The 18,502-nt window shown below is 44.1% G+C and overlaps 1 pseudogene; it reads right to left on the bottom strand.

Moving 5' to 3' along the window:
* Positions 1–9,994: 9,994 nt before the first annotated feature.
* The window catches only part of LOC114585583 (serine protease inhibitor A3M-like), an 8,953-nt pseudogene continuing 445 nt past the window's right edge, over positions 9,995–18,502 (bottom strand).

Raw genomic sequence — 18,502 nt, 5'->3', positions numbered from 1 at the left:
CTTCCCACCTTGGATCAAATCTATGCTTCCAGGTGCCATAAGAAAGCTGCAGAGATAGTGCAGGATAGTGCGCACTCCAGAAATGATCTCTTTCAGCTTCTGCCTTTTAAAGACTAGGACTAGCCGCCTGAGAAACAGTTTCTATCCAAATGTGATTTTGGTTTTAAACATCGTTTAAGGTAGCCTTTATGTGAGTATATTGTATCCAATTATGGGGTATCAGCGTTTTAGGGGCTAACCCGGCTGGGATAGCTGGGATAGCAGGCTTGTGGGTTTTGAATGTCTGATGTAGATTTTTTCATTGTTCTGTATGGGACAATGACAGTAAAGATTATCGTATTGTATTTGTGGGTTCCACAGCTTTTCTCTCTCTCATATGAGACTCCTGGGGAATGGAAGAGGGAAATGTTTAAGGAAGTAGAGTACAGACCACTCCTGCCATCAACAATGGCCACTCTGTGCTGTTTACTGGAGGATAAAAGCACCACCCTGAGCCAGCATTTGTCAAGATGTGGCTTTAACCAAACTGAAATCAGTACATTAAGATTTCCATCATTTCCTCCTGAAACCCAGGAGAGCCTTATTCACAGATGAACAAGCTCTTCTAAGAAATTCATGAATTATGCCAAATGTTTTTAAACATCAAGCCGACATTTTCCCTGCTCACATTTAGAATTGTGCAGAAACTGAGGTTCATTTGAAGAGCTACATTGAGAGGAAAACAGATTTAAACAGATGTATACTAAGGTCCCAATCTACATACATATATGATGGAAGTTCTTATATTAAATATATGTTTTAATGTACCACGTAGAAAAGGACACTTGATGTTGATTGCAACACCTAGTACCATGAGTACACATAGTACCTGAGGAATGGAAAGGGGAGCTGTTTGAGTACAATAAAATGGGAGAAAAATGGACATATTAAATTTCCCAGTGCCCTCTCTTTCCTCCTCCACAGCTCTGCCAATTTTTTGCTTAATAGAGAAACATCACTATTGCACTAGAACAGGCATATCCAACTTCAAATTGGCTGCCATCTACGCAGTATAAAAATTGGCAGTGATCTACCCATTGTCATTGGAGGGAGGAGGAGCACGCAAAAGGTGTGTGTGTGTGTATGTGTCTGTATGTGGAAGGAGGTGACTAACTGGATATGGGAGGGGGGAATTTAAGGGGTGGGGAAGGAGGCAAAAGTTCTTGCTCTGAGGAGCGAGTCAGCTTCTCTCTCTCCCTCCCCAGAGCCTTGTGGAGCCAGGCAGAGGCCCAGGCCAGGTAGATAATGGGGCCCACTTTTTTTTTTTTTTACCCTGGGGTAACTGAAGTCTTATAGATAAGTATATAAATAATTTTCACAAAAGTTATGCTGACAAATAATTTTATTTCAAGGCTTGAACCATATCTGCATATAAAGACAAAATGGAAAACAAGATAAATATGCTGACCGAGGCCCCCTTTGGAATCGGAGGCCCGGCCCAAGTGGCCCATATGCCCCCCCCCCCCCCACGTCTGGGCCTGCCCCTCCCCAAGCCAGCCCTTTCTCTCTCTCCCGCTAAAGCAGTTCTCTGTATCCCCCAAGCCACCCCCCACTCCCCTTAAGCAGCTCTCTCCCTCGCCAGCCAGCCCCCCCCCCCGCAAAGCAACTCTCTCTCTCTCCCAAGCCAGCCCTTTCTCTCTCCCCACCTCCCTGTCAAAGGGAGCTGGTTTGGAAGGAATTCTTCCTCCTCCTTCCGAGAACCTTGGCCATGTGACTTGAGAAGCACCCAGTGGCCCACTGGGCTTGGTGCTCACCTCACATGCATGCCAAGCCTCAAGTGCACATTCAGTGACTCACTGAAAGACGGCATAAGGTGGACCAAGGTTTCCCTTCTTTTTTTTAAAAAAAAATTGAATTATTTTTTCTTTTTCATTCATTACATACACCTCAAATTCTTAACATTTACTATATATTCCTCCCTCCCTCCCCTCCAAGGCTTCCCCCAACTTCCGCTTCTGATTTGTCTCTATTTTCACCCATTTTGCTATCTCTTAACAGAAAAAAATTATTAATTTAATTATTAAATTATTAATTATGTAACTTCAAGCCTAAAGACATAAAAATAACAGGAAATACACCATCATATTTCACTATCTTCTAAACATTTTCTAATGGTAATAATGTGAATGTTTATTTAAATCTTGCCATCAAGTCTATTGACTTTTTTTGTTTCTGCAAATATAATATGAAAGGTTCCCAATCTTTTTCGAAGTCTCTGTTGTCTTTTTCTCTTAGTCTATCTGTCATTTTTGCCAGTTCTGCATAGTTCATCAACTTCTCTTGTCATTGTTCTTTAGTTGGTATTTCTCCAGTCCTCAAGATGGACCAAGATTTCCCTTCACCCAGTACAGTTACATACGCTTCAGGTTACAGACACGACTAACCCAGAAACAGTGCTTCAGGTTAAGAACTTTGCTTCAGGATAAGAACAGAAATCGTGCTCTGGCGGCGCAGCGGCAGCAGGAGACCCCATTGGCTAAAGTGTTGCTTCAGGTTAAGAACAGTTTCAAGTTAAGAACAGATTTCTGGAACAAATTAAGAGCTGGGTATCATCCGCATACTGATGAACACTCAGCCCAAACCCCCTGATGATCTCTCCCAGCGGCTGCATGTAGATGTTGAAAAGCATGGGGGAGAGGACAGAACCCTGAGGCACCCCACAAGTGAGAGCCCAGGGGTCTGAACACTCATCCCCCCCACCACCACTTTCATCCCCCACCACCACAGTTACATACACTTCAGGTTACAGACACTGCTAACCCAGAAATAGTGCTTCAGGTTAAGAACTTTGCTTCAGGATAAGAACAGAAATCGTGCTCTGGCGGTGCAGCAGCAGCAGGAGGCCCCATTGGCTAAAGTGGTGCTTCAGGTTAAGAACAGTTTCAAGTTAAGAACAGATTTCTGGAACAAATTAAGTACTTAACCTGAGGTACCACTGTACTGCCTCGGTTATCTGTCCCACTGTCTCTTGAGTTGTCTTTCCTGCCCTGACTAACAGCCAATTAATAAAATGCAACTGCAGCCTAACCAATTAGTCCCAAACATATGAAGTTCTGTAGAGGGGGGGAAAGGAGTCCTGAAGCCAAATATAATTCCTCAGCTCCCAAATAGGGAACTAACTAAACCCCATACCATGCAGGGACGGAAGGTGGGCACTCCAATGAAAAGACTGGAGTGTTTCCACAGATCGAGGCTTCAAAGCGGCTTAGTCCTCTTGGCTAGGTTTCCACATGGGCCAGCAACACCCCTCCCCTGGGGCAACCACTTGAGTCTCCTTTCTCGGGTGGATTCTGGGCATGGCAAATTCACCCCCACTCAAGTGAGGGAGCAGCATTACTTTGGCTGTTCTGAGGAATCAGCAACAAATATACTGAAGCTACTTGTTTAATTTTTCTTGTAAATATATAAAAGCATAGATAACATGCCAAGGTAAACTGAATTTAGCACCGCAGCTTGAAACACCACTTTAGAATAATATGGAACAACAGCAAAGAAATAAAGAATAGGTTTATAAATTTGAACACACTTGACACCTATCCATGCACTTCCTGGTCATTGTTTGTATCAATCCCATACTCTGAGTAAACCCATTGAAATTAATGTACCTAAGTTTGTTGTTGGCAAACCTTGCCAACAAAGGTCTGTATAGTTAAAGCCATGGTTTTCCCAGTAGTGATGTATGGAAGTGCGAGCTAGACCATAAAGAAGGCTAATCGCCGAAGAATTGATGCTTTTGAACTATGGTGCTGGAGGAGACTCTTGAGAGTCCCATGGACTGCAAGAAGATCAAACCTCTCCATTCTTAAGGAAATCAGCCCAGAGTGCTCACTGGAAGGACAGATCCTGAAGCTGAGGCTCCAATACTTTGGCCACCTCATGAGAAGAGAAGACTCCCTGGAAAAGAACCTGATGTTGGGAAAGATTGAGGGCACAAGAAGAAGGGGACGACAGAGGACAAGATGGTTGGACAGTGTTCTCGAAGCTACAAACATGAGTCTGACCAAACTGCAGGAGGCATTGGAAGACAGAAGTGCCTGTCATGCTCTGGTCCATGGGTTCACGAAGAGTCGGACACGACTAAACGACTAAACAACAACAACAAAGTTTGTTGTGTCTATTAGCAGAAGAAGAAACAAGTGGGAGACATGCAGTTGGCCGAAAGAGGGGGAGTGGGAAGAGACTGCACACACGACAGTGGCTCATTCATTCATTCATTCGTTCATTCATTCATTTAATAAATAAATATACTGCCCTTCACCTGAGGATCACAGGGTGGCTTATAACATGAAAATATGTTACATAACACAACACACTGGCAGCTGACTGGAAGCATTTAAATCTTAGACCCAATCGATGTGTGCTTGTGTGCATTTTTGTTTGTGTGGTTTTTTTCTTTGTGTGTGTTTGTGTGGTTGTGGTTTTTTCCTTGTGTGTGTTTTGATGGTGGGGGAAGCACTGGGAAATTATTCTTGGAATGAGGATAGGAGGATTATAAATGTGTTTCGTGTTTCATTTGTGATATGTTGGAGGCTGTGATGGCTTCCAAAAATGAATATATCTTCCTTCCTTCACGAGGCTGTTCGGGATATACATGAAGAAGGTAGTGAGGCAGCAGCAGTGACCGCTGTAGAGATTGGTCCCAAATCTGCACGCCTCTCCTTTCCTATTGAACTCATATTTGACAAGCCATTCTTTCTCACCATAATGGCACCAAATGATGGACCCATGCTTTTCTTGGGGAAAGTAGTGAACCCTGTTCAAAAATGAACATTAGGTGGACCATTCAGAAGCTTCCAATTACCAGCCATCTTAGTGATGAAAGAGGACTTTCCCCCTTTCTGTGACAGAAGAAAGCAGTATAGTAAAGTAGTATAGTATAGATTTATTGCGGCCATTGGCCCATATCGAAGACAATACATCAAAATTTATCCAAAAACAATACAATTTCAAAAGTTCCAAGTTAAAACACCCATATAAAACCAATTTTACTTCAGTTAAGTAAACACTATCCACAATAAGCTCCCTCTATGTAAACCACAATTCAAATCCATCAGATTTTGGGGGGTATGTGTCTTAGTTCTGGCACTTATTGATGGTTCTTAAGTTTAGCTAAGCTGTCAGAGTCATACAGTGATCCATTTCTCCTCTTTTGAAATAAAACATTAATCAGGTATCTAGCGACTGCAAGGTACTACTTGTATCTTCGTCGTTTAATAAGTATATTATTTGGGCTTCCTGAGGTCCGTCAGCAATTCTCGATAAATATGGGGCCAGAAACTTGGACTGTGAGGCCGAATGTAATGGACAACAGAAGATTATATGATATAACGATTCTATAGATCCACTTTTACAGTCACAGAGGAGTGAGATCTGTCCGTTGGAGAGTCTGTTACCCAACACGTTTGATGGGAAAACATTGAATCTAGCCTTTATAAAGGCATACCTGTGCATCACCACAGATAAGGTAGTTAAATAAGATGGAAGTTTTGTTGGTGGTGTTAAGCCAAGGTTTATCGGCGAACAGGTGCCACCACCTGACGCAATATTAAATTGTAAATCCATCTCCTCTAATTTGTGAGTTATAATTCTCTTGGCAGAAATTAAATCCAATTTTAATAGTTCAGATGGAGATAGTCCTAGGGACACAAGTTTCCCATGTATTATTTTTGCCCAGGGGCTAGGGAAGTCATCTCTCCAGAGACACTGTATCAAGTGGAGATTTGGAAGTTTATGCCATAATGCCAACCTGTAACAGAGGATGCATTTCCATAATGTGGTTTCTAGAGATGTAACATTTAGTTCCAGTCGTATAGCAGTATTGCTTACACACCTGGGTAATTTTAGCAACCTTCTTAGAAACTGGTTTTGGATTACCTCCAAATGGGTTAGATTAACAAAGGACCCCCATATTGGGATTGCATATGCTATTGTTGCAATCACCTTTGCCTTGAAAACTTTTAACACTGATGGAATATGGAAAGCCCCATCTGAAAAGAAAAAACGCAGTAGCGCAAAGGAAAGGGCTTTAGCTCTGTTTAATACATATGCAAGATGGACCTTCCAGCCCATGTTGTGTTGGAGAAGGACTCCCAAGTACTGAAATTTAAAGACTTGGTCAATAGCTTTTCCGTCTATTCTCCAATTATAGGTTTTTCGACTCTTGGTGAAAATTAGGACTTTGGACTTAACATGGTTAATTGTAAGAAAATTTGATTTGCAGTAACCATCGAAAATTTTTAATGCCCTCCTAAGGCTGACTCTTGAGAAGGATAGGATCACTGCGCCGTCTGCGTAGAGTAGAAGGGGGCAACGATATTGGGCAAGACGGGGGGCGTGGATCGTTTCTTGAGAATCTATCAGAGGCGCTCTCATGTCACTTATAAATAGATTAAAAAGGGTCGGAGCAAGGATACATCCTTGACGAACACCTCTATTGATAGTTACTGAATTTGAGAGGTCGCCGGCCGGAGTGATTCTCACCCTCGCGGCCGATCCGTCATGCAATTTAGTTATTAGCCACAAAAGTCTTTTGTCTATTCCCCATCGGACTAATTTTCCCCAAAGTAATCCTCTGGGGATGCTGTCAAAAGCGGCCTTTAAATCAATAAAGGCCGCACAAAGTTGGCCTCTATTTGGGGAGGAATATTTCCGGGCAAGGTGGTATAAAACTAAGACATGATCAACCGCTGACTGATTCGGTCTAAAACAAGCCTGTTCAGGCCCAATCAGGTTGTTCTCTTCAGCCCACTTGGTAAGCTTAGTTAACAAGAACCGTGCATATATTTTCCCGATTAATGACAATAAACTGATATTCCTGTAATTTCCTGGATCATCTGTCAACCCCTTTTTATGAATTGGAACAATAATCGCATCCTTCCATATTCTTGGTACCTTCCCACTGTTGTTTACGGCATCAAAAGTAGCGGCCAGGATTTTCGCCCACCAGTCTGCATGAAGTTTTATAGCTTCCGCTGGGACTAGGTCAGGACCGGGGGCTTTTCCGATTTTAAGATTAGAAATGAGTCCGTGAATTTCTTCCGGATCAGTGGGTGGCCAAAGAGGGAGCTGCTCATAGAATCCATCGATTGTATTAGTATTAAGGTCTGGTAAGGCAAAATAGTTCCTTAGAAAGGATTCCCAAACTGGGGCAGGAATAACTGTTAAGGGGTATCTTTTAGATTTTCTGTTAACCAACAGCCAGAATTTTCGGGAATTACGGGTACTTGAGGCAGCTATAAGTGCTTGCCAACGGTTCAGTTGCCATTCCTGTTTGGCCTTTTTTGCACATATTTGTAAGCTGATTTTGCCCCTGAGGATTTGTAATCATTATAAATAGCACAGAGGTGTTGTTTGGCTTGTTTGCAATTACGGTTAAACCACAGTGCACCTGTCTTGGAGCCATCTTAGTGATGAATTACCAGCCATCTTAGTGATGAAAGAGGACTTTTCCCCTTTCTTTGACAGAAGAAAGCAGCATAACCAGTAGTTATTTTAAAGGATGACTATGTCACCGACTGCAAACTGCATGTACAATAAAGATAATTTTAAAATGTGTCTCTATTTCATTTTTAATATAATTTTTATGAAATTTTATTTTTTACAATTTAGAATATTCATTTAAACAACCTTAAAATATCAATGACTTCCCTTCTTCTCTTTCCATGGTTTGTTTTGCACAACATAAATCCCTGCATATTTTACATAAACCAAACCATTCATTATTCCATTATTACATCCATCACAACTTATTTACACTGTTGAATTTATCTTAACGCTGCCAACGTTTTCAAGTGTACACAATCCCCCCCATATATTCAATAAACATTTTCCAATCTTCTTTAAACCTATGTTCTTCTTGTTCTCTTACCAAACATGTCTCTATTTCAAATCTGTACTTCCTTTTACCGAACGCTGTGAATTACATTCCAGTAATATGTCAATACGTATAGTTAAAGCCATGGTTTTCCCAGTAGTGATGTATGGAAGTGAGAGCTGGACCATAAAGAAGGCTGATCGCCGAAGAATTGATGCTTTTGAATTATGGTGCTGGAAGAGACTCTTGAGAGTCCCATGGACTGCAAGAAGATCAAACCTCTCCATTCTTAAGGAAATCAGCCCAGAGTGCTCACTGGAAGGACAGATCGTGAAGCTGAGGCTCCAGTACTTTGGCCACCTCATGAGAAGAGAAGACTCCCTGGAGAAGACACTGATGCTGGGAAAGATGGAGGGCACAAGGAGAAGGAGGCGACAGAGGACGAGATGGTTGGATAGTGTTTTCGAGGTTACCAGCATGAGTTTGACCAAACTGCGGGAGGTAGTGGAGGACAGAGGTGCCTGGCGTGCTCTGGTCCATGGGGTCACGAAGAGTCGGACACGACTAAACGACTAAACAACAGCAAAATATGTCAATATGTCTAAAATATGGTCTGAAACTCTACATAAAAAAAACAAAGATCATGGCCACTGGTCCCATCACCTCCTGGCAAATAGAGGTGGAAGAAATGGAGGCAGTGAGAGATTTTACTTTCTGGGGCTCCATGATCACTGCACATGGTGACAGCAGCCACGAAATTAAAAGACGCCTGCTTCTTGGGAGCATTCCTTTGGCTGTTCTGAGGAATCAGCAACAAATATACTGAAGCTACTTGTTTAATTTTTCTTGTAAATGTATAAAAGCATAGATAACATGCCAAGGTAAACTGAATTTAGCACCGCAGCTTGAAACACCACTTTAGAATAATATGGAACAACAGCAAAGAAATAAAGAATAGGTTTATAAATTTGAACACACTTGGCACCTATCCATGCACTTCCTGGTCATTGTTTGTATCAATCCCATACTCTGAGTAAACCCATTGAAATTAATGTACCTAAGTTTGTTGTTGGCAAACCTTGCCAACAAAGGTCCGTATAGTTAAAGCCACGGTTTTCCCAGTAGTGATGTATGGAAGTGCGAGCTAGACCATAAAGAAGGCTAATCGCCGAAGAATTGATGCTTTTGAACTATGGTGTTGGAGGAGACTCTTGAGAGTCCCATGGACTGCAAGAAGATCAAACCTCTCCATTCTTAAGGAAATCAGCCCAGAGTGCTCACTGGAAGGACAGATCCTGAAGCTGAGGCTCCAATACTTTGGCCACCTCATGAGAAGAGAAGACTCCCTGGAGAAGACACTGATGTTGGGAAAGATGGAGGGCACAAGGAGAAGGGGGCGACAGAGGACAAGATGGTTGGACAGTGTTCTCGAAGCTACCAGCATGAGTTTGACTAAACTGCGGGAGGCAGTGGAAGACAGAAGTGCCTGGCGTGCTCTGGTCCATGGGGTCACGAAGAGTCGGACATGACTAAATGACTAAACAACAACAATATGTCAATCACTTAGTTAACTGTCCAGCTTAATCTCTTGACTGCAAAATAAATCCAATCAGATAGCAGATTACTTTTAGTTTAACAGATGAAAGGGCACACTTCTTCAGATGCATGCACATGAAAGCTCATACCAATAACAAACTTAGTTGGTCTCTAAGGTGCTCCTGGAAGGAATTCTTTTAGTTAATTCTACATTACATCTCCTCCCTCCAATTACTTGCAGGCTGTACTATATAAATTCTACAATAGAAATAAATCATATGGCTGGTTATTTGATAGACCTCAGAATGAATTAATGAGTAAAACATTTGGCTGTTGAATAGTTTGTTTATCTATCCCTCTGTGTTTCAACAGGTAGATCTCCTGATGTTGAGCCTAACACAGGGTTTCCCAAACTTGTGTCTCCAGCTGTTGTTGGACTACAACTTCCATGATCTCTGACCATTGGTCCTGCTAGCTAGGAATTATGGGAGTTGTAGTCCAACAACAGTTTGAGACCCTGGTCTAAGGGTAACAGGGGATCTCTTCTTCTCTTTGTGTAGTCTTTGGCATTAACTGTAGATATCCATGATTTCTAATGAATTCTCCTCAATTGGTCTTGATGGCATAGGAACTGGGTGACAAGTACTTCTTCACATTGGTTTGAGTCTTCCATCTTTTTTCATTGTCTAATTTAGCCCGAACAGGGTCTCCTGGATTGAAGTCAGATAGTGCACTAGCAGAATAGTGATTATTATAAAAGTATATGTAGGATTCTTTAGTCTTTCTGTCCCACTCTTGCAACTTTCCTTATATTAAGCCATGTCGGTGCGAATTTAATTTCAAGGCAGAAACAGTTGTCCTAAGTTGTGTGCTCATCAAGAGTTTTGCTGGGCTATAGCCTGTAGTCCCTAGTTTAGGATAGTGTGGATATTGTGGGCTGGAAGTAATGTGTTCAAAGTCATACTCTGGAACTGCTCAAAATCTGCAGCTGTAAACTGAGAACCAATGTCTGTCACAAGCTGTCTAGGAATCCTAAAGCATGCAAGGAATTTCCCTTTTCCACAGCAGTCACATAATAGGTAGAAATCTTGTTCTGTACTAATCTTGGATCCTAGAACAATAGGCAAGTAGGATCCTAGAATGCAACAACTGATTGGCTTGCAGGAAAAGACCAATCAGGCTCCAGGAGGAAGTTAATCAGCCTGTTAGGCTGGTCAGATCATAGAGTGCAACAGCTGATTGGCCTGCAGGAAAAGACCAATCAGGCTCCAGGAGGGAAGCAGAATCGGCCAATCAAACGGGACTCATTGAGTAAATAATGTATATAAAAACCTGAGGTTTGGGGGGCAATTCATCACTGTTTTACAAGCTGCAATAAAGAGCATGAAATCACTACAGGACTCCGAGGATATTTTAAATCTGCATGGAACAATCCACCATGACCTCAAAGTTTTGTTCCTGGTATTTGAGCCCTCACGGTGAACCTTTTAAGACCCAGCCCAGGCCCTTGATGGATCTCACGGGATCCTTATGAAAGGTAGCACCCCACAAGACATCCTGCGAATCTACCGGGAGGAGTTTAACTCTGCCTCCACCCCTGTTTTCCAGGCTCCACATCTCCGGGGAATGATGCCCCATGTACAGGTAATGCCAGGACTGAGATTTGTAATATGAGCTGTACAGTATTATGGGCTCAACTGCTTCAATGCCCAATTGACAAAAGCAGACAGGTTGGTTCTAAGAAAAGATTGTGAGTGTCTCCCTTCCAGTAAGGGAGATGGTGAAGTGTTAAAACAGGCACAGTGAAGTCTCTACAGTATGTGGAAATTTCAAGAGTATAAAGGGGAACAGCTGGATTAAGTTTTTGCTACAGTTTCCAGCTGCTGGCTAGGATGTTTTATGTCAGTACCACAGCCAGTACTTTGAATGTCATTACAGTCAAACTTTGGTTGTCCAACGTAATTTGTTCCAGAAGCCCGTTCAGCTTCCATAACATTCGACAACCGAAGCGTGGCTTCCGATTGGTTGGTTGGTCCTTCATTCAAGCGGAAGCCACATCAGACATTCGGCTTCCGAAAAACGTTCGAAAACCTGAGCATTTACTTCCAGTTTTTCGGTTCGAAACGTTCCAAAACAGAGCCATTCGGGCCATTCCCCTCTTTATCTAAAAGCCTTCATTTTTAACATGTTGACATTTGCGTAGGATTTAGCACTCTGCTAAGTTCTTTTTCGGGGCAGGAAACATGTTACACATTTGAAATGAGGCACATGAATTTCACCTACTTCCAAGAACCAGTGTTTTACAATCAACTTTATTTTACATTTAGTTTGTAGTCAGTGGCATAATCATCCTAAAAATCAACTGCTGGTTTTGATAATGGGCTGATTCCACAGCGTCTGTAGAACAAAGGGGGGGGGCTCTTTTGTCACTAAGAAAGCTGGCCATTGGAAGCCTCGGAATGGTCCCCTTATGTTCATGGATGAGCTGGGTTTACTATTTTCCCCATGAAAAGCATGGGCCCATCAACTGATGCCATTAAGAAAAAAAAGTATGGCCTGTCAAAGACCAAAGGAACGGGAGGGGGCCCAGGAGCAGCTCCAACCTTAGAGCTTATAAAGGTGGCGGCGGCTGCCTCGGTGCCACTTTCATTTATATCCAGAAGAGCCTTGTGAGAAGCCTGCACAGGAGGGAAAATAGGTATTTTACTGGAAACCATCACAGCCTCCAACACATCACAGATGAAATGGAAGACACATGTATACTCCCCCTATCCTCATTCAAAGGATGGTCTCCCAGTACTTCCCCAATCACTGTTCTTCCCCCTGGGTACGGGATGTATGTGTGTTGGATATAGGAATACAATGCAGAGCTAAAATGACCTGATGTAGGTTTGTGGTGGAGAGACATGAGTGACACATTGCGCTCAATGGAATAAAGGCAGGATATAATAAATTTTCCACTTTATTTGAAGTGGCCCAGATGTTCATCTCAGTGGGTAAAGGGACCCCTGACCATTAGGTCCAGTCGCAGACGACTCTGGGGTTGCGACGCTCATCTCGCTTTATTGGCCAAGGGAGCTGGCACACAGCATACATGGGGCCACATGACCAGAGCAGTGCACAGAAACGCCATTTACCTTCCTGCCAGAGTGGTAACTATTTATCTACTTGCACTTCATGCTTTCAAACTGCTAGGTTGGCTGGAGCTGGGACCGAGCAACGGGAGCTCACCCAGTCGCGGGGATTCGAACCGCCGACCTGATCGGCAAGCTCTAGGCTCTGTGGTTTAACCCACAGCACCACCTGCATCCCATCTGGGTGGGTACCAGGAATGATTAATGCTTCATTGGAAGGAGAAAAGGTACCATCTGCCTTGAAGGAAGGGATAGTACACTCTTTCCTTAAGATAATCTCCCTGCACCCAGAAGTGTTAAACCACTATTGTCCAGTGGCAAATATCTCCTTTCTACTCTATTCCGAACTTAAAAATGGAAAGCGTAAAGCTGATGGTCACCAAAATAGATTTAAAGACTCTCTCAAGGCAAATCTTTAAAAATGCAGTATAAACACCGACAATTGGGAAACACTGGCCTATGAACGCTCCAATTGGAGAACAGCCTTTACCAAAGGTGTCATGGGCTTTGAAGACACTCAAACTCAGGATGCAAGGGAGAAACATGCTAAGAGTTGATCTTGTGCTAAGTTGATCACCGTGATCAACTCCCACCCAGAAACCCACCTGTATATGCGGATACAGAACTGGCCTCCACAGTCACATATGGACTCACCGTTAATACCATGTTCTTGGGAGACAATCTTACTCGGCTATGAGTGATCACAAAAGAAGAAGAGCAATTCCTGTCTGGCTTCAGGCCATGTCATGGCACTGAAACTGATTTGGTTGCCCTTATTGTTGATATTTATCAAGAGAGAGATGGGATGGGGAATGTGATACTGCTCAGTCTCCTTGATCTCTTGGCAGCTTTTGATACTGTTGACCACAGTATCCTTCTGAGGCATTTCAAGGAGTTTGGGGTTGGGGCACTGTAGTTCCATCCTTGTCTCCAGAACCTAGTGGGTGGTCCCCTAGATTGGATGGATGGGAGGTTGCCTGCTCTTGATGGGGTAACACCCCCTTTGAAGTAGTGGGTATGCAGTTTGGGGGCATTTCTGGATTGGATCCATTGCTGTCACTTGAGGCTCAGGTGGCCTCAGTGGTATGGCGTGCCTTCCATCACCTACTTAATCTTGTAAAAAGTCCAATCACATACCATGAAATACCCAAACTGACCACATTTACATACGTACTTTGTCAATCTTCAGCTTGCCACCTCCAGTAATTCCAGTCAGGTCAGCGTTGGGAGTAAAGACTTCGGAAATGCCCAGCCCAGGCAACAAATCTTTGAGATCGTAGGATGTAGCCATTGATAATTTGGGGATGGACAAATAAAATTGCGTTCTGAACAAGAATCAAAACGTTAAAAGATAGGCGATAAGAAACTTTGTTTAGAAACATGCAGCATTTATGGCTTCAAGTCTACATATACCGGTACTTAAAGGGAAGCATTTTGCAGTTTGTTTTCGGGTGTATCCAGAAGCGTCGTGTGGGGAGGGCCAGGGACTGAAGCCCCAGGCGCATGATTCGGCAGGAGCGTGAACCAGGTGTCAGCTTGCAGGCACCCCTACCCTGCCTGTTGCTGCCGTGCTGCAAGTCTTCTCGCTGAATGGCAGCATTGGGGGGGGGCGGCCTGGCCCTGTGTGAGCGAGTGGGCAGGTGGTGCACTGTGGCCCCATGAACCCTCCACACCCCACACCCACTCAGTGGTGTCAGCAGCAAGGGTTGGGCTGGAGTGCTGGGTTTCACACCCAGCCCCTGGTCCCACATGCATGCAAACAAAACATGCACCACCACTGAGTATATCAGTTCTGATTGTGTTCTGTGTTTCTTTGCTGCTGTCAAGAGTGGGAGGCGAATAGCTTACTAAATCCCACAGGAATACGGTGAGCATATACTGCTAACCAAATAAATCTTGTACTTGCAGAGCAGAGCACAAAGTTCTAAGCTTCATTGCAGGTAAGAGAATCTTACAAGCATCTTTTCCTACTGACCCAGTGAAGGAAAATAGGATGGCGATGAGTGTTCATGACTCCTACAGCATCTTGAAACATTAGGTAGGCAAATCCTACCACTAGAGGGAGGGTCCTTATCATTCCCACAATAGCCCCTAACTGGCCCCAAGAAACCTCTCTCTTTTTTTGGCCTCTTTCATACTACTGGGAGTCATTTGTTTGTAGTGGCAATGCTTGATAGCTTTAACTGGCTGTTAGTCTGGGCTGGAAAGGAAAGTGAGGAGATGGCAGGGAGTAAATAACTGAGGCAGTATTGGGTTAAGAGCAACCTTTGGTCACCTTATTCAGACTTGTACTGGGTCACTGGAAATGAACTTTAGGCTTGGCATGCACATTTGGGGGCAAGGGAGCAGGTCCAGTAGCGCTACTCTGCACTTGTCAAGCTCACCAGGAAACTTAGAGAAAGAAGGAAGTATCCCTTCCAATTATTTTATCTGCATCACTGAGATGCCCTGCTGTCAGGAGTGACACGATTTTAGGGAACTTAATAATAATAATAATTTATTATTTATACCCCACCCATCTGGCTGAGTTTCCCCAGCCACTCTGGGCGGCTCCCAATCAGTGTTAAAAACAGTACAGCGTTACATATTAAAAACTTCCCTGAACAGGGCTGCCTTAAGATGTCTTCTGAATGTCAGGTAATTATTTATCTCTTCAACATCTGATGGGAGGGCGTTCCACAGGGCGGGCGCCACTACCGAGAAGGCCCTCTGCCTGGTTCCCTGTAGCCTCACTTCTCGCAATGAGGGAACCGCCAGAAGGCCCTTGGCGCTGGATCTCAGTGTCTGGGCTGAACGATGGGGGTGGAGACGCTCCTTCAGGTATACAGGACCGAAGCCGTTTAGGGCTTTAAAGGTCAGCACCAACACTTTGAATCGTGCTCGGAAACGTACTGGGAGCCAATGCAGATCTCTCAGAACCGGTGTTATGTGGTCCCGGCGGCCACTCCCAGTCACCAGTCTAGCTGCCACATTCTGGATTAATTGCAGTTTCCGGGTCACCTTCAAAGGTAGCCCTACGTAGAGCACATTGCAGTAGTCCAAGTGTGAGATATCTAGAGGATGCACCACTCTGGCGAGACAGTTGGCGCGCAGGTAGGGTCTTAGCCTGCGTACCAGGTGGAGCTGGTAGACAGCTGCCCTGGACACAGCGTTAACCTGCGCCTCCATGGACAGCTGTGAGTCCAAAATGACTCCCAGGCTGCGCACCTGGTCCTTCAGGGGCACAGTTACCCCATTCAAGACCAGGGAATCCCCCACACCAACCCACTCCCTGTCCCCCAAAAACAGTACTTCTGTCTTGTCAGGATTCAACCTCAATCTGTTAGCCGCCATCCATCCTCCAATCGCCTCCAGGCACTCACACAGGACCTTCACTGCTTTCACTGGTTCTGATTTAAAGGAGAGGTAGAGCTGGGTGTCATCTGCATACTGATGAACACCCAGTCCAAACCCCCTGATGATCTCTCCCAGGGGCTTCATATAGATATTAAAAAGCATGGGGGAGAGGACAGAACCCTGAGGCACCCCACAAGTGAGAGCCCAGGGGTCTGAACACTCATCCCCCACCACCACTTTCTGGACACAGCCCAGGAGGAAGGAGCGGAACCACTGTATGACAGTGCCTCCAGCTCCCAGCCCCTCTAGACGGTCCAGAAGGGTGCTATGGTCGATGGTGTCAAAGGCTGCTGAGAGATCCAGCAGAACTAGGAAACAGCTCTCACCTTTGTCCCTAGCCCGCCGGAGATCATCAACCAGCGCAACCAAGGCAGTTTCAGTCCCATGGTGAGGCCTGAATCCCGATTGGAAGGGATCCAAATGGTTCGTTTCCTCCAGGCGTGCTTGGAGTTGTTCAGCAACCACCCGCTCAATCACCTTGCCCAAGAATGGCAGATTTGAGACTGGGCGATAGTTGGCCAAATTGGCCGGGTCTAAAGATGTTTTTTTAAGAAGCGGTTTAATGACCGCCTCTTTCAGCGGGTCTGGGAAGGCTCCTTCACAGAGGGAAGCATTCACCACCCCGCAGAGCCCATCACCCAGCCCTTCCCAGCTAGCTTTTATAAGCCAGGATGGGCAGGGATCAAGGAGACAGGTGGTCGGTTTCACTTGTCCAAGCAGCCTGTCCACATCCTCGGAGGTAACAGATTGGCATTGATCCCATGTAACAGGACCAGACAGAACTCTAGCACTCTTGTCTTTATACACCACATTTTGCTTAGGCTAAGTATAATTTGTTTTGCAGGTCCCCTAAAGGGTCATATTAAATAAACATAATTGTTTTCACCACAGTTAGTTTCTTGGCTCTTCTGTTGGTGTGTTGGCAGAGTCCTTTGCACATATGTCCTCCTTGATTTAAAAACAGATCCCTTTATTCCATGCATTAATAAATACTAATTACTACAGGGACATATAGAAACAGCAGAGAAAAGGCTTACCCTGTTTCTAAAGATTTTCTCCATTTGGACAAAGTTTCCCCTTTCAAACCATCCTCAACTTTCTCCAGTTTGCCTTTCTCAGGCAGAACGAACCAGGCAACAGCACCTCCTTTGTAAGGAAGTTCAATGACCCAGCAGGAAAGACTTTCATCACGTACATGTCTAAAATAGCCAGTTTTCTTCATCATGTTGACTTTCACAGTTGTCTTGTCATCAACAAAAAAATCTCCTTTTTTGGTATTTTGAGGAACGAATGGATATTCCCACTCATCTTAGAAAAAAGGAAGAGTTAGTTGCCTATTTGAGAATGAACCTTCAGCCATGTGTATGAAAGCAGTGTGTTGAATCAGGAGAGTGCCAAGGGTAAGTCAACATGCTATTGGTGTTTCAGAACATGCCCAATCGCCTTCTAAATCCAGCCCGCAGATGGTCAGCATAGTTTTTACATGAGTAGAATGTTTCTTTTTATTTAAAACACATCTCTGGGTTATTTGTGGGGCCTGCCTGGTGTTTTTACATGAGTAGAATGCGTGCTTTTATTTAAAATGCATCTCTGGATTATTTGTGGGGCATAGGAATTTGTTCATTCCCCCCCCCTTCAAAATATAGTCCAGCCCCCCACAAGATCTGAGGAACAGTGGACTGGCCTCCCTGCTGAAAAAGTTTGCTGGCCCTTATTTCAGAAGATAGCAAGGGGAGAGAAGAAATGGGAATAGTGGGGTCTCAATGGGCCCAAACGTGGACTGAGTCAAGGGGAGCTGCTCCTGTCTGGTAGATAAAATCCAGGGGCATGGACCTTGGTGCCCTCTGGATGTTGCTCGAGTTCACCACCATCAGTGTCAGCCAGTGTGCCCAATGGTTTAGGGATGGTGGAAGATGTAACCCAAAAACATTTGGAAGCCTGCAGGTTAGCCATCTCAGCCTCATCCCGTGTCCTTTTCTAATGCTGCATTGAATGCTACATATTTTGGGACGTTCAACAGTTTTCAAGCCACCCCTTAGCAACTGGTAACTTGGCAGGCAATGATGACAAAGTTATGTGCTTTAGTTAGCAAAGGTCCTTTGTTTGAAGGTATACTCCTTGCAACCCAGCCAGATGGGTGGGGAATGATGATGATGATGATGATGATAACAACAACAACAACAACAACAACAACAACAAACAACGGAACAATTCATAGCCTTAAATATTGATTACTTATCTTTCTTCAACATACCTTTGAAGTAGATATAGTTCACAAGAACCATCATGGTGTTTGGATCTAAGCCTCTTACTACTTCGCGTATTTTTCCTTTAGTGTTGGCCTTCACAAAATTATTTATCTGCTTTTCAGCCACTACATTGTCTTTGAAGTTAACAGCAAAGATCTCAGATTGTAGAAATTTTGGAGATCCTTATTGTACCTAGTGGCTATTTTGATGCCCTTAGCTAGTACAAGCGTTCCCCATGTTCACCCTGCCTTGATGATTTGAACTGGTCAGCACCTTGAGGAACTCTTGAAATCCTTTATGTATCATGCTTTGTGTCAATTTTATACTGTCTACAC

The sequence above is a fragment of the Podarcis muralis genome, chromosome 1 (assembly GCF_964188315.1).
Source record: "Podarcis muralis chromosome 1, rPodMur119.hap1.1, whole genome shotgun sequence".
NCBI lineage: Eukaryota > Metazoa > Chordata > Lepidosauria > Squamata > Lacertidae > Podarcis > Podarcis muralis.
This window is presented reverse-complemented; position numbering and strand designations above follow the sequence as displayed.